This window comes from Arachis stenosperma, chromosome 4, assembly GCF_014773155.1.
Source record: "Arachis stenosperma cultivar V10309 chromosome 4, arast.V10309.gnm1.PFL2, whole genome shotgun sequence".
NCBI classification, from domain to species: Eukaryota; Viridiplantae; Streptophyta; class Magnoliopsida; order Fabales; family Fabaceae; genus Arachis; species Arachis stenosperma.
Genome location: NC_080380.1, coordinates 95735005 through 95752239, shown reverse-complemented (window position 1 = coordinate 95752239; position 17235 = coordinate 95735005). Strand labels below are relative to the sequence as shown.

The window sequence follows — 17235 nt, the reverse complement described above, 5'->3', positions numbered from 1 at the left end:
ACAATAACCAATAACATAACACCATTGCAGTCCCCGGCAACGGCGCCATTTTGACGAATGAATTTTTGCCGGTATAGAAATTATCAAGTAATCAATCGTAGTATAGTCTAAACCGACGCAAAATCCATCATCAAAAAAATCTACAATTTATAACCGAGAGTATCAGTCCCGAGTCGTTCTTCCTTAGGAATGCTACAAGGATGCATGTATTGGTTAAGTGGTCTTTTGTGGCTTGAAGAGTGTGGCATAAAAGTGTGAATAAAAGAAAACAACAATCAATCAATCTTAAAAGCCTTGGCCAAGGTTGAACATTGGAAGTTCCATCACTATAGCTTCCCTCAATTGTGATAACAAAGGAGTGTTGCTTCACTTAGTTAACCCCTAATTATAGAGGAAAGTCAAGTAAAAGTAATTAACTCAAGTCACAAGTCCTAGTCTTACGCTAGGGAAGTCTAGCTTTAGTGCACTCTAAGTCAATTAGCAATCCTCAATTCTCAACCAACAATTGACATCCATTATTCAAGTGTCTCCAATGACTCAACCACTAGGCCAAGTGAGGGAATGCTACTCCATATCTAAAGTTGGCATTTTCTCAAACACTTGGAGGGCAAGAATGAAAGACATAGTGAAATTGAGAAGAGATTTAGAATTAAAGCAATTCAACACAAAAGAAAACAACAATCAACAATGAACAACAATGAAAATGAGATCTTCAATGAATCAATAGAATCCAAAACAACAAAGTTAAACCTAAGATCTATAAGAATTGAGATTAGAGAAGATGATCTACAACATGAACAAAGTAAAGTGAGTGTTGTAATAGATCTCACCAAGGAATGGTTGAGAATTGAGAAAATGAAGATGAATCTTAGAGAGAAGTTGGAGTTTCTCTCTCTACAAATGTAACTCACTAAAAATATCTACCTAAGGATCTAAAATTAGTCTATGGATGTGAATGTGTGTATATGTTGTCAATCCCCTTCAATCCTTGGCTCTTATATGCATTTGGGCGCCAAAGTTAGTTGCTGAAACCTCCTAAAATCGCCAGGCACGTGCTGCAATAAAGGAATCACGTGCAGACTACGACGCGTGCGCGCACGGTACGCGTGCGCGTCCCTGGTTGATTCTGCGATGTGCGCGCGAGCGCCTTGTGCGCGTACGCGTGCTTGGCCGAAATCAATTCTTTGGCTTTTTGTGCTTCTCTCCACTTGCATGCTTCCTTCCTTGCTTCTTCTGATCCATGCTTAGCCTATTTCATCCTGAGATTACTAACAAACACATCAAGGCATCTTATGGAATCAAAGAGAAACTAGAATTCATCAAAATAAGACTTAAAAAGCATGTTTTTACACTTAACCACAAATAAGGGAGAGATGACAAAACCATGCTAGTTCCTAGGCTAAATGTGACAAAAGGTTATCAAAATATTCTAATTTCAATACAAAACAAACCGTCAAATTGGGGTTTGTCAGTACTTAGCAACTTGCTCTTCAGTAATATCTTCATCCTCTTCAAAGGAGGAATAGTCATCAGAGCTCATGAATGGCAGAAGTAGGTTCAATGGAATCTCTATGGTCTCTAGATGAGCCTCAGATTCCTCAGGTTCCTCAAATGGGAACTCCTTTTTGTCCAGAGGACGTCCCATGAGGTCTTCCTCTATGGGATTCACGTCCTCCTTCTCCTCTCTAGGTTTGGCCACACCAAGTAAGGTTATGGCCTTGCACTCTCTTTTTGGATTCTCTTCTGTATTGCTTGGGAGAGTACTAGGAGGAGTTTCAGTGACTCTTTTACTCAGCTAACCCACTTGTTTTTCCAAATTTCTAATGGAGGACCTTGTTTCATTTATGAAACTTAGAGTGGCCTTAGATAGATCAGAGACTATGTTTGCTAAGCTAAAGGGGCTCTGCTCAGAATTCTCTGTCTGTTGCTGAAAGGATAATGGAATAGGCTTGCTATTGCTAAACCTGTTTCTTCCACCATTATTAAAGCCTTGTTGAGGCTTTTGTTGATCCTTCATGAGAAATTTGGATGATTTCTCCATGAGAGATTATAGGTGTTTCCATAGGCTTCACCCATGTAATTCACCTCTGCCATTGCAGGGTTCTCAGGATCATAAGCTTCTTCTTCAGAAGATGCTTCTTTAGTACTGTTGGATGCATTTTGCAATCCATTCAGACTCTGAGAAATCATATTGAATTGCTGAGTCAACATTTTGTTCTGAGCCAATATGGCATTCAGAGCATCAATTTCAAGAACTCCCTTCCTCTGAGGCGTCCCATTATTCACAGGATTCCTCCCAGAGGTGTACATGATCTGGTTATTTGCAACCATTTCAATGAGTTCCTGAGCTTCTGCAGGTGTTTTCTTCAGGTGAATAGATCCACCTGCAGAATGGTCCAATAACATCTTAGACAATTTAGACAGACCATCATAGAATATATCCAGGATGGTCCATTCTGAAAGCATGTCAGAAGGACACTTTTTGGTCAGTTGCTTGTATCTTTCTCAAGCTTCATAGAGAGATTCACCTTCTTTCTGTCTGAAGGTTTGAACATCCACTCTAAGCTTGCTCAGCTTTTGAGGAGGAAAGAACTTGGCTAAGAAAGCCGTGGCCAGCTTATCCAAGAGTTGAGGCTATCTCTAGGTTGAGAGTCCAACCATATTCTAGCTCTTGTCTCTTACAGCAAAAGGGAAAAGCATAAGCTTATAGACTTCAGGATCAACTCCATTGGTCTTAACAGTATTCCAGATCTGCAAGAATTTAGTTAAGAACTAAAAAAGATCTTCTGACGAAAGTCCATGAAACTTGTAATTCTGTTGCATCAGAGAAACTAATTGAGGCTTTAGCTCAAAGTTGTTTGCTCCAATGGCAGGGATTGAGATGCTTCTTCCATGGAAGTTGGAATTTGGTGCAGTAAAGTCACCAAGCATCTTCCTTGCATTGTTGATGGGTTCGGCCATGTCTCCTTCTTTTTCGAGATTCTCTGTAAGGTTTTCTCTGGATTGTTGTGCTTTAACTTCTCTTAACTTCTTCTTTAGAGTCCTTTCAGGTTCAGGATCTGCTTCAACAAGAATGTCCTTGTTCTTGCTCCTGCTCATATGAAAAAGAAGAGAACAGAAAAGAAGAGGAATCCTTTATGTCACAGTATAGAGATTCCTTTATGTGAGTAGAAGAATAAGAATGAAGGAAGAAGAAGAAAATTTTGAACACAGAGAAGGGAGGGGTTCGAATTTTGAGAAGAGAAGTGTTAATAAATAAATAAAATAAATAGAAAGAGAGAGAGAGAGAGAGAGAGAGAGAGAGAGAGAGGAGAAAATTCGAATTTTAATTAAGAGAAAAGAAAAATTTTTTTGTTTTTATTTTAATTATTAGTTAAAATTCGAAAATTAAGAGAAGAGGTAAAATATCTTAGAATGAGAATAAGCATGAATATCTTAGAATGAATATCTTAGAATGAGGATAAGCATGAATTGAATAGAAAACAGTAGTAATTGCATAAATACTCGAGGAACAGCAGAGCTCCACACCCTTAATCTATGGTGTGTAGAAACTCCGCCTTTGAAAATACATAAGTGATGAGGTCTAGGCATGGCCGAATGGCCAGCCTCCCCAAATGACATATGAATTTGAAAATAGGGAAAAAGACCCCTAATACAATAGTAAAAAGTTCTATTTATACTAAACTAGTTAATAGGGTTACAGAAATGAGTAAATGATGCGGAAATCCACTTTCGGGCCCACTTGGTGTGTGCTTGGGCTGAGCATTGAATCTTTCACATGTAGAGGTCTTCCTTGGAGTTAAACGCCAGTTTGTAACTTGTTTCTGGTGTTTAACTCTGCTTTGCAACTTGTTTCTGGCGTTTAACACCAGAATAGGGCAGAAAGCTGACGTTAAACGCCAGTTTGTGTTGTCTAAACTCGGGCAAAGTATAGACTATTATATATTGATTGAAAGCCCTGGATGTCTACTTTCCAAAGCAGTTAAGAGTGCACCTTTTGGACTTCTGTAGCTCCAAAAATTCCATTTCGAGTGCAGGGAGGTCAGAATCCAACAGCATCAGCAGTCCTTTGTCAGCCTCTGAATCAGATTTTTGCACAGGTTCTTCAATTTCAGCCAGAAAATACCTGAAACCACAAAAAAATACACAAACTCATAGTAAAGTCCAGAAATGTAAATTTTGCTTAAAAACTAATAAAAATATACTAAAAACTGAATAAATCATACTAAAAACTATGTAAAAACAATGCCAAAAAGCGTATAAATTATCCGCTAATCAGTGGCCGCCTCCCTCCTTATCGCCTTTGTGGCCTTGTAGCTATCGGGGAGCTTGCCGTTTTCCAAAAATCCAGTCATTGGGTCGATCCATGAGGGAACGACGCCTGCTTGGGTCATGCACATGGCGATTGTCGGTTCTTTCACCAATCATTGGATCAAAGACCGGTTTTCTGTTCCCGGCTTTGTGCTGGCCAGCTTTGAAAGGAGGTCGGCTAGTGTGTTTCTTTCTCTTGGAACATGCTGCACCACGACCTCATCGAACTCTTTGCTTAAACTCCTGACCCTTTCCAGGTATTTTTGCAACAGGGAGTCCCTGGTTTGATAGGTTCCATTGATTTGGGAAATGACGACTTGAGAGTCGCTATTCACCTCTTCTACTTGGTTGTTAGAGACCGAAAATTTGAACTTGATAGATTGCTCGTATACCATTCCAGTCGGGCTTTCTAGTATTATCCCTGCCCCTCCGAGCGTTTGGTTGGAAGCTCCATCTACTTGGAGTTTCCACTGCGTGTCCGGGGCCTCGTGAGGGTCTCCGGTTACCTCCACTAGGAAATCGACCATCGCTTGGGCTTTAATTGCGTGTCTGAGATCGTATTCCAGATCATATTGAGACAGCTTGACTGCCCAAGTCATCATCCGTCCCGCTAGGTCAGGCTTTTACAAGACTTGGTGGATCGCTTGATCCGTCCTGACGATTACTCGATGCCCCTGAAAGTATTGCCGCAACCTTTGGGACGAGGTCAGGAGTGCATAGGCTTGCTTTTCCAATTTGCTGTACCTTAAATCTGCACCTTGCAATGCTTTGCTTATAAAGTAGACTGGCTGTTGGACCTTTCCTTCTTCGCGAAAGTCGTCACGGACCTTTGAGGGAGCGCGTTGAACCATCGGATTGCTGGTCCTGCCAGGGTCACGGGAAAAGCGCGACATCTCACCTCGTCACCTACACCCTCCAGGTTCATCCTGGCCTCAAAGGCCGTTAGGTATTCTTGGGGTCCTGGGTTCCGTCGTATCTCATGTTCGTTGGCTTGTCAAAATGTTTCGACAACCGGACATCGAGAATGGAGTGGTGAAAAGGGGTTGTTCCATTATTATGGGGTTTCGTCGCCTTCTCGGTCTCTCCCTGCTCTCCTCTCGGTCTTCCTCCTCAGCGTGAGTCGCTAAGGGCCGAGTGTAGATTATGGGGTCTTGTCGTCTCCTCAGTATTTTCCTGCTTTTCCCTTGAACCTCCGACTCCGCGCGAGATGGGGGGGATCGGGAGCCTGGTGTACGCCTAGCGTGGTTCCTCCGGGGGCTTCTTCCTCGGGTTCCCCATCTCCTTTGAGGAGACCTGGGACGAGGTTAACTCGGGCTGGGTTGGTAGTGCTCCCTGGTTGCCAGCTCCCTCTCAAGGTTTTGCACCTTGTGGTGCAACTCCTGCATTATTCTCGCGTTGGCGCTTCTCTTTCCTCTGAAAGGATGCCTTTCCTAAGAACGGGAAGGAAGCTCATCCTCGCGAGAGGAAGCCAAGGAGACGACCCTACTAGTTCGGTGAGTGTTCTACTCTACGCGCGGCTCGCCTCCCTCTTGCCCTTCCACTGGACCCAACAGGAAATTCATTCACGCCAGTTTCCCACAGACGGCGCCAATGTTCGGCTAGTTCCTGAACGGGCCGGATGTGCTGGATATATGGGGGGTGACAGGGGACCTGGATCCGGGTTGCTCATGTGTGATTGGACCTCCCGGGCAATCGTTGAAGAATGAGGAAGGGGGCTCGAGGATCTTTCGGGTTGATGAAGTGATTGGGGTGGGGGGAGGAGAGGGGAGCCACCTGCAAAAGGGATTCCGATGCTTAAGTCAGAATCCGTACAAGGTGGCAGAAAAAGTAATGGATAGGTCTCGTACCTCTGGGGAGGGGTAGGACCCTCCCCTTATATAGTCTGTCCTAGGGCGGGCCCCACATTGGGAAACCCACCTTCTAGGAAACTTCCTTTCCTAGCTATTAAGGTGCTATGTGGATGGGGGGACGATGCCTGGGTCGTCTTCTGGTTCGGAGCTCACCAACCCGTTGGGTCGGCTGATGTCCTGGACTCGTGACACAGGGCCAACTGGGTCGGGTCTGAACAAGCTGTCAAAAGTAAAAAGATAGAGAGATAGAATAATATAATAATATTAGTATGATTTCTAGAGGCTTTTTAGATAGAGTAAAATAATAAGTTTAGATTTTATTTGTTATTTATTGTTACTATCAAATTAAATTTAATAAAATAATTTTTACTATTACAGAAATTAAATTAATAAAATAATTTTAGTAATAAAATAAAATTTAAAATATATTTTTAAGAGTAATTACTCAAATCTCTAAGAATTTTAGAATTGGACATTTAGTCCCTCAACTTTTGAAATATATAAAAAATCCCTCAACTCTTAATTCTGATAGACAAATCAGTCCCTGATCTTATTTTTCGTCAATAAAAAAATACTAACATGGAGGCTTGAACTAGTACACATGGCAATCAGTTATCCACGTGAAAAAACAAGATAAAACAGTCCTTGAACCCTGTTATAAAACTACATTGTTTTGGAGGGTCTAATTCTCTTCTTTCTTCTTCGAATTCTTATTCTCATTCTTTTCTTTTTTGTTTTTCTTCTGAATTTTTTATAACACCTAAAGAAATTGAAAAACTGGCTCTTTCAGCAATGGACCGATAGTAGAAATACGGTCGCAAAGATCTGTTGTGGACAAGGGAACTCACAAAACACTCATGCGGCAAGTATTTTTTTGCGGTTGTTTCCACTGGCAACGCCAGAGAAGATCGTAGCGAGCTTCAACCTTACCACCAATGCCATTTTCCTTGGTGTCTACGATGGCCATGGCGGCAATGAAGTATCTTCTTTCGTTGAAAAAACCGCATCGAAATTTCCCCTCTACAAGAACCCTACTCAAGGCTCTAACTTCGTCTCCTGTTCTTGATTACCTCTATTGCTAGCGTCATTGCTCTTCTGGATGTATTCCAGTGATGGTAGGCATGCAAGGCGCTCGGGCTCACGGGAAATGTCACTGAAGTTGTGCGAGATGTTAAGAAGTTCCTAATCTATATTTGTTCTTGTATTCAACATTTCTATTTCCTAAGAATCAGGAAGCACGAATGAGGAAAAAATGGAGGTAAAAAAGTCACTTTTGTTGTTGATGTTATCATCTTGGAAAAAGTTAGAGCATATAGTGACTCTACTTGATTTCAAAGATTTCAAAGATTTTTTGTTATTGTTAATATTAGGAGAAATTTCTAAAGACATTTTGTGTGCAAGATGGCTTATATTTATCGATGTTGGAGCATTTGGCAATGTCATGGATGTGTTGAATTGAACAAGACATGGGTTCAAAATGGAGAGTCTCCAAAATGACATAATTTTGTAACAGAATTCAAAGACTAAGTTGTCTTGTTTGTATACGTAAATAATTGACTGTGATGTGTGTTAGTTCAGGCTTTCATGTCAGTATTTTTTGTTTATCATTGATAGATAAATAAGACTAGAGACTAATTTGTCTGTTAGAATTAAAAGTTGTGCAGGTTTTTGTGTATTTCAAAAGTTAAAAACTAAAGTGTCTAATTCTAAAATCTCCCGAGACAGATTTAGGTAATTATTTTACTTTTAATTATGTTGTGGAAGAAAATAATGATTTATAGTGAGAACAAATATTCATATACTATAAAACTTCTAAATTTTTTTAAAAATCTTAGTGGAGGCAACTGGCTTCTCAGAGTATTGTGTGTGCCCGTGCTTGCTAGTCGTTACGTGTTTCACTGTCACTCTCGAATTGACAAAAGACTAACACAAGGAATTATTGCATTAGTTAGGGACCGATTGGTTCTAATTCGTGAAAAAAATGACAAATAACCTCTCACAAACCATTTTTGGATACTTAACCCCGTGTTAATGTTAAAATTGTGATATATTGATCCTCATGATGATGAAGACAATCATAGAACTCATATCTTCTGTCGGTCCTCTTTTATCTTTGCTCTTCTCTCATTAATAGTACTTAATAGTTTCTTACTAACTCATCTATACATCTTCTGTCTATTAGCTCATCCTCATCTTATGTTTAATCATCAACACAAAACCCTTAACTTAACCTATCACATCGTCACACAACAACTTCCAAAAACTCCTTACAATGAACCTAATTCTATTCGATCAAATGAAACTCAGAGGCTTACTCATGAGGTAGAGTTGTCTGCTTCAAGGATTGTTATAGACTCTCAGACATCCTTACACAATACTGGTCGCATTCCTATTCGTGGAAAAGAGGTTTTTCTTCCTCCTTTAGTTGATAAAACTACCGATCAATCGATATAAAACCCAAAACTTTTGAAAATTCTATTTTAAACTAAATTTAAATCATATATTTATTTATAGTTTTAATTTTAAAATTTATTTTATTGAAAATAATTAAAGACAATTTTAATTAATTAAATTTAAAATAAATTAAAATTTTTATTCAAACTCTATAATTATGAATTATTTTTCTATTTACAATTTAAAATTTTAGAATTATATAAATTTACAATTATTGAGCTATTTTCTATATTTAAAATATAAAGTTGGTAGTTATAAATTAATAAAAATTTTTATATATATAAATTGATTTAAATAATTTATATTTATATAAATTAATACTTTAATTTTTATAAACAGAGAAAATTAATTATATTATCTTATATTTTAAATTAGAATACTTGATTGAGAGTTAATTAGTAAATTGGTAATTAAATAATAATTTTAAAGTAATTTTAAGAGATTAAATTAGATTTTATAATAAATACAATATAACCTAAATTGATTTAGGAATTTTCAAACCCTAGTAATCCATAATCCCTAATTACAATACACAAATGCTAACTAACTTTTACCAAATTGAACCCTAAGCTCCCAAACGCAAACAGCAGCTGCAGCCCCTCTTTTGTCCAATAGAATACACGCACACACACATCAGAAAAAGAAAGAAAGAAAAAGAAAGGGGAGACAGAAGCAGGGGAAGGAGAGAAGAGAGGGAGATGCGATCTAAAGAGGAAGGAGGAGGGAGACTGCCGCTGCCATCTGTGCCACCGCCACCACATCCAGCTGCCGCCGTGTTGCAAAGAGGAGGGAGAGAGCGCGAAGAGCAGAGGGAAGAGAGAGGAAGGACGCGCGGGAGGGAACTCAGCCGTGGGGAGAGGAGACGCGTGTCTGACCCATCGCCACCGGTTGATAAACCCCATTTTTAGGGTTTATCTTGTGCTTAATTTAATAGATTTTATCAATTTTTCTAACACTTATTCAGATAATTTGCATGTTTTTAAGATTCCTTCCTAATTTTGTGCTATATTTGCAAACGTTCTTTCTAGGCCATAAAATCACTAATTTTTAATCCTCTCTTAGTACCATTCGATGCCGTGAGGTGTTTGTTAAGTGATTTCAAAGTTTATAGGGCAGAAATGGCTTGGAGGATGGAAAGGAAGCATGCAAAAGTTGAAGGAACACAAGGAATTGAAGATTTGAGAAACTGATATCGATGCGCACGCGTGGCTGAAGCGTACGCGTCACCAAGTCATCTTCCCAGAGACGCGTATGCGTGACTGACGCGTACGCGTGACCATTGCATTGTTTAGCAATGCGTGCGCGTGACTGACGCGTTTGCGTGACCGACGCGTACGCCTGACGAGCGTCACGTGCTGCAATAAAGAAAATACACTGGGGGCGATTTCGGGGCTGCTTTTAGCCCAGTTTCAAACCCGAAAATGAAGACAAGATTTTGGCAATGAAGAAGGATGAGATGAACAATTCATTCATTCACACACTTTAGGGTTTAGATGTAGGTTTTTAGAAAGAGAGAGAGAGACTCTCTCCTCTCTCTAGGTTTTAGGGTTTCTCTTAGTTTTATTTCTTCTCAAATTCAGATCTCCATATTGCTTTAGTTTAGTTTTTCTTCTACCTTTATTTGTTCTACTACTTTAGTTTATCTACTATGCTAGTTGATTTCTTTATGTTGCCAATTTAGTTTATGACTTCTTCTTATTTCCCTTGATTCCTATTAATGCAAATTACGTTTTCATGTTCATGATTGCCTTCTTTAATTCGTTGTTATTGTTTTCTTGCAATTGCTAGTCTTAGATTTTACTATTCCTTGTTAATTTTTCATGTTTTTATTTTGTACCTTCCAAGTGTTTGATAAAATGTTTGGTTGGAATTTAAAATAGATTTTTGTGTTCTTGTCTTGGATTGAATAATTTGGAGACTCTTGAATTGTCAAAGTCTCTTGTTGATTGGTGATTGAAAGTTGCTAGTTGGCTTGAGCTTCACTAAATCTAGTCTTTGATTAGGACTTGTGAACTCAAGTTGATTTCGCTCACTTGACTTTCCTTCAATTGTTAGAGGTTAACTAAGTGAGAACAACAGGCAATTACCATCATAATTAATGATGAAAATTACGATAGGAATTCCAATTCTCGACCCTTGCTAGGACTTTTCTTAGTTGTTAGTTTATTTTCTCACACTTTAAATTTTTTTGTTATCAAACCCAAAACCCAAAAATATACAAAACCATAACCAATAAGAAGTACACTGATGAGCGGATAATTTATATACTTTTTTGGCATTGTTTTTAGGTAGTTTTTAGTAGGATCTAGCTACTTTTTAATATATTTTTATTAGTTTTTATGAAAAATTCACATTTCTGGACTTTACTATGAGTTTGTGTGTTTTTCTGTGATTTCAGGTATTTTCTGGTTGAAATTGAGGGACCTGAGCAAAAATCTGATTCAGAGGCTGACAAAGGACTGCTGATGCTATTGGATTCTGACCTCCCTGCACTCAAAATGGATTTTTTGGAGCTACAGAAGTCCAACTAGCATGCTCTCAATTGTGTTGAAAAGTAGACATCCAGGAATTTTTAGAAATATATAATAGTCCATACTTTGCCCGAGTTTAGACGACGCGAACTGGCGTTCAACGCTAGCTTTCTACCCTATTCTGGCGTTAAACGCCAGAAACAAGTTGCAAACTGGCGTTTAACTCCAAGGAAGGCCTCTACACGTGGAAGCTTCAATACTCAGCACAAGCACACATCAAGTGGGCCCCAGAAGTGGATTTCTGCATTATTCACTTATTTTTGTAAACCCTAGTAACTAGGTTAGTATAAATAGAATCTTTTACTATTGTATTAGACATATTTGGATGACCTTTTGGAACATCTTTGATCATTGTTAGTCCTTAGACATTGGGGGCTGGCCTCACGGCCATGCCTACCTTATTTTCACTTATGTATTTTCAACAGTGGAGTTTCTACACACCATAGATTAAGGTGTGGAGCTCTGCTGTTCCTCGAGTATTAATGCAAAGTACAACTATTTTCTATTCAATTCATGCTTATTCTTATTCTAAGATATTCACTCGCACTTCAACTTGATGAATGTGATGATCCGTGACACTCATCACCATTCTCACTTATGAACGCATGCTTGACAACCACGTCCGTTCTACCTGCGAAAGCTAGAGTGTGTATCTCTTGGATTCCTGGTCCATGCGTTTGATTACCTCTCCTAACAATAGAGCCTTCAATTTCTTCAGATCAGAGTCTTCGGGGTATAAGCTAGAATCCATTGGCAGCATTCTTGAGATCCGAAAAGTCTAAACCTTGTCTGTGGTATTCCGAGTAGGATTTGGGATGGGATGACTATGACAAGCTTCAAACTCGTGACTGTAGGGCGTGGTGGCAGACGCAAAAGGATAGTAAATCCTATTCCTACACGATTGAGAGCCAACAGCTGATTAGCCAAGCGGGAAACCGTAGAGGACCATTTTAACTAAGAGGACAGGAAGTAGCCATTGACAACGGTGACGCCCGACCTACAGCTTGCCATAGAAAGGAGTATGAAGGATTGGATGAAGGCAGTAGGAAAGTAGAGATTCAAAAGGAGCAACGCATCTCCATACGCTTATCTGAAATTCCCACCAATGAATTACATAAGTATCTCTATCTTTATTTTATGTTTTATTTATCTTTTAATTATCAAAACTCCATAACCATTTGAATCCGCCTGACTGAGATTTACAAGGTGACCATAGCTTGCTTCAATCCGACAATCTCCGTGGGATCGACCCTTACTCACGTAAGGTTTATTACTTGGACGACCCAGTGCACTTGCTGGTTAGTTGTGCGAAGTTGTGAAAAAAGAGTGATATTACAATTGTGCATACTGATGGTGTTTTTGTGAAAAAATGAATTTCCAACACACAAATCCAACCGGCAAGTGTACCGGGTCGCATCAAGTAATAATAACTCACAAGAGTGAGGTCGATCCCACAGGGATTGATGGATCAAGCAATTTTAGTGGGTGATTAGTTTAGTCAAGCTAACATTGAAGTGAATTTGGATGAAGTGTAACTAACAGAAATTAAATAGCAAGGAGAATTAAAGTGCAGAAAGTAAAATTGCAGGAAACTTAAAGAACAAGAAAGTAAAATTGCAAGAATCTTAAATGACAAGAAATGTAAATTGCATTAAATGTAAAGGGGAATGGGAACAAAGAGATTAAAACAAGCAGCAAGCAGAACTTGGAATAATTGCATAAGAATTAAATTGCATGAAAAGTAAAAGGACTTGGGAGCTGGGAATTAAAATTCAATAAGAGAATGTAAAGATCATTCAGGCAGAGAGCTAGAATATGAAATGGGATGCAGCAGATTTAAACAGAAATGGAAAATTGCTTGAATATAAAAGGGAATTGAGGAATGGGATTGCAGGATCTAAACAAAGAAAGAGTAAATTGCAACAATTAGTAGTGCAGGAATTAAATCAGAAGCAATAAAAGCTTAAACAAAAATTAAAGTAAAATGCATCAAGGTTCACAGAAGAACCAAAAGTGAAATTGGGTCTCAGGTCTCAAGAGACTAGGTAACAGAGCCTAGATCTCTATTTACCTTCCTAGATCCAAGTAAACAAAGCAATTGACAGAGAATTAAAAGAGAAAGCAGTAGAAGAACAGAAATAAACTTGAATTATGCAGAAAAAGAGTTGAAGAGAATTTGAATGGGAATTGAGACAGAATTTCCTCAATTTCTCACACCCAAAACTCAGAAACAGAAGATTAAAATTGGCCACACAAGATTGAGGAAGGAGAGAGATCAATTCTCCTCCCCAATTCTCAGAAATCTCAAAGGAAAGCTAAAATGCAAGTGGAAAGGAAAATTATAAAATAAAGTCTCCAGCCCCCCAATTACATAAAGCTAGCTCCTATTTATACACTTTCTATTCTTGAATTTTGGGGTTTGGATGGGCTTTTGATTTTGTGAAGAAATGAATTAAATTGGGTTTTTAATTCAATTTTAGCCCATGAAGGAAAATTGCTTCCAGGAGGCTGCCCTGCCCTTGTGGAGGGCAGGGCAGAAAATTGAAGCTTGGTGTGAGAATTGGTGCGGCGTGGTGCGAGGATTGGTGCGCCAAAGGTGCGTGGAACGCTGCTTGGTGCGCAAGGATGCTGCCCTGCCCGCGCCAAGGGCAGGGCAGGAAAAGTTGGTGCGCCATGATTGAGAGTTGGTGCGCGCATGGTGCTGCCAGGGGAGTGATTTGGTGTGCCAGGAATGTGCGTGATGCACCACACGATGCTGCCCTGCCCGCGCCAAGGGCAGGGCAGAGTTTCAAAAATGAGGTTCCGTGTGTCTCCCTCTTCGAGCCTTGGTGGAAGCATTTTGGTTTATTTTTGCTTGTTTTTGGCCCTTAAAGATGCCTTTCGTTCCTGCCTCAATTGGACGCCAAATATGGATTTCTATATATCGTTGGAAAGCTCTGAATGTCAGCTTTCCAACGCAACTGGAAGCACATCAATTGGAAGTCTGTAGCTCAAGTTATAGCCCTTTGAAGTAGGCATGGTCATGCTGTGTGCGGCCAGATTTTAACTTAGCGAAAATTTTGCTTCCAATCACATTTTGCATCACAATTCTGCCCTGCCCTTGGCAAGAGCAGGATCGTGTGCGTGCTGGCTGCTTCCTTTCTTGATTTGGTCATGGGCCACGCTTTTAAAAGCGTGGCCTAAGGCTCCAAAGTGTACCCAACTTCAAAGTGTGTCCCAAAGCTCTTTTTTCTCCTTTTTTTTGTGCTTCTTTGCTTCTTTTTCTTCTTATTTCCTACAAGATTTATAAAATTAAAATATCAAGAAAATATATCATTTAAGTACAAAAAGCATTCAATATTTAAGCACAAATCATCAATTTCTTGTATGAAAAAGCATAGAAAATGGGTATATGATGACATGTCATCACATACCAAGTTGTTAGCGCCATTGAGATCACAATTTCGTGCACCAAGTTTTTGGCACTGTTGCCGGGGATTGTTCGAGTTTGGACAACTGACGGTTCATCTTGTTGCTCAGATTAGGTAATTTTCTTCTTATTTGGTTTTCAAAAAGTTTTCAAAAATCTTTCAATATTTTTCTTCTTTTTCGTTTTTCCACAATTAATTTTGGAAAAATCCAAAAAAAAATTATAAAATCATAAAAACCAAAAATAATTTGTGTTTCTTGTTTGAGTCTAGTGTCAATTTTTAAGTTTGATGTCAATTGAATGTTTTAGTTTTTCTAAAAATTTTCAAAAATTCATGCATTGCATTCTTCATGATCTTCAAGTTATTCTTGATAAGTCTTCTTGTTTGATCTTCATATTTCTTGTTTTGTGTCTTTTGTTATTTTTCATATGCATTTTTGAATTATTAGTGTCTAAACATGAAAAAATTTTTAAGTTTGGTGTCTTGCATGTTTTCTTTTCTTGAAAATTTTTCAAAAATAAGTCTTGATGTTCATCATGATCTTCAAAGTGTTCTTGGTGTTCATCTTGACATTCATAGTGTTCTTGCATGCATCATGTGTTTCGATTCATAATTTTCATGTTTTGAGTCATTTAGTTATTTTTCTCTCTCCTCATTAAAAATTCAAAAATAAAAAATATCTTTTCCTTATTTTACTCATAATTTTCAAAATCTTTGGGTTGACTTAGTCAAAAATTTTTAAAATAAGTTGTTTCTTGTTAGTCAAGTCAAGATTTCAATTTCAAAAATCCTATCTTTTCAAAATCTTTTTCAAAAATAAAATCTTTTTCATTTTTTATTATTATTTTTGAAAATTTTAAAATTGATTTTCAAAATATTTTTCTTAATTTTATTTCATAATTTTCGAAAACTTTACTAACAATTAATGTGATTGATTAAAAAATTTGAAGTTTGTTACTTTCTTGTTAAGAAAGGTTCAATCTTTAAATTCTAGAATCATATCTTTTAGTTTCTTGTTAATCAAGTAATCAATTTTTATTTTAAAAATCAAATCTTTTTAATTTCCTCTTCAAATATTTTTCAAAACAAATCTCAATCATATCTTTTCCATCAAATCTTTTTCAATCATATCTTTTCCAAAATCATTTTCAAAATCTTTTCTAAATTCTTATCTTCTCAAAATTGATTTTCAAATCTGTTTCAACTAACTAATCAACTTTTTGTTTGTTTTACTATTTCTTATCTTTTTCAAAACCACCTAACTACTTTTATCTCTCTAATTTTTGAAAATCACCTTCCTCTTTTTCAAAAATATTTTTAATTAACTAATTATTTCAAATTTTAATTTTTATTTTATTCCTTTTCTTAATTTTCGAATACTAACTAATTTTTAAAACAAAAATAAAAATATTTTTCTTCTCTTTTAGTTAATATTTGAATTCCCTCTCTCTTTCATCTCTTTCTATTTATTTATTTATTTACTAACACTTCTCTTCTCAAAATTCGAACCCCTCCCTTCACTGTGTTCAAATTTTTCTTCTTCTTCCTTCATTCTTATTCTTCTACTCACATAAAGGAATCTCTATACTGTGACATAGAAGATTCCTCTTCTTTTCTGTTCTCTTCTTTTTTACATGAGCAGGAGCAAGAATAAGAGCATTCTTGTCGAAGCAGATCCAGAACCTGAAAGAATTCTGAAGAGAAAGCTAAGAGAAGCTAAAATACAACACTCTAAAGAAGACTTTACTGAAATTTTCGAAAAAGAAATAGAGATGGCCGAAACCAATAACAATGGTAGAGGTGCAAGGAAGATGCTTGGTGATTTTACTGCACCAAATTCTAACTTTCATGGAAGAAGCATCTCAATCCCTGCCATTGGAGCAAACAACTTTGAGCTAAAGCCTCAATTAGTTTCTCTGATGCAACATAATTGCAAGTTTCATGGACTTCCATCAGAAGATCCTTTTCAGTTCTTAACTGAATTCTTGCAAATCTGTAATACTGTTAAGACCAATAGAGTTGATCCTGAGGTATATAAGCTTATGCTTTTCCCTTTTGCTGTAAGAGACAAAGCTAGAACATGGTTAGATTCTTAACCTAAAGATAGCCTGAACTCCTGGGATAAGCTGGTCACGACTTTCTTAGCCAAGTTCTTTCCTCCTCAAAAGCTGAGCAAGCTTAGAGTGGATATTCAAACCTTCAGGCAAAAAAATGGTGAATCCCTTTATGAAGCTTGGGAAAGATACAAGCAACTGACCAAAAAGTGTCCTTCTGACATGCTTTCAGAATGGACCATCCTGGATATATTCTATGATGGTCTGTCTGAATTGTCTAAGATGTCATTAGACCATTCTGCAGGTGGATCTATTCATCTAAAGAAAATGCCTGCAGAAGCTCAGGAACTCATTGAAATGGTTGCAAATACCCAGTTCATGTACACCTCTGAAAGGAATCTTGTGAATAATGGGACGCCTCAGAGGAAGGGAGTTCTTGAAATTGAAACTCTGAATGCCATATTGGCTTAGAACAAAATGTTGACTCAACAAGTCAATATGATTTCTCAGAGTCTGAATGGATTGCAAAATGCATCCAACAGTACTAAAGAGGCATCTTCTGAAGAAGAAGCTTATGATCCTAAGAACCCTACAATGGCAGAGGTGAATTACATGGGTGAAGCTT

The 17235-nt window shown here is 37.8% G+C and overlaps 1 non-coding gene across 1 annotated transcript; it reads right to left on the bottom strand.

Annotated features, from left to right (window-relative positions):
- Positions 1–16730: 16730 nt before the first annotated feature.
- Positions 16731–16838, bottom strand: LOC130977688 (small nucleolar RNA R71). Its single transcript, XR_009085371.1, has one exon. It is a non-coding gene; the product is annotated as a small nucleolar RNA R71 (small nucleolar RNA).
- Positions 16839–17235: the final 397 nt, after the last annotated feature.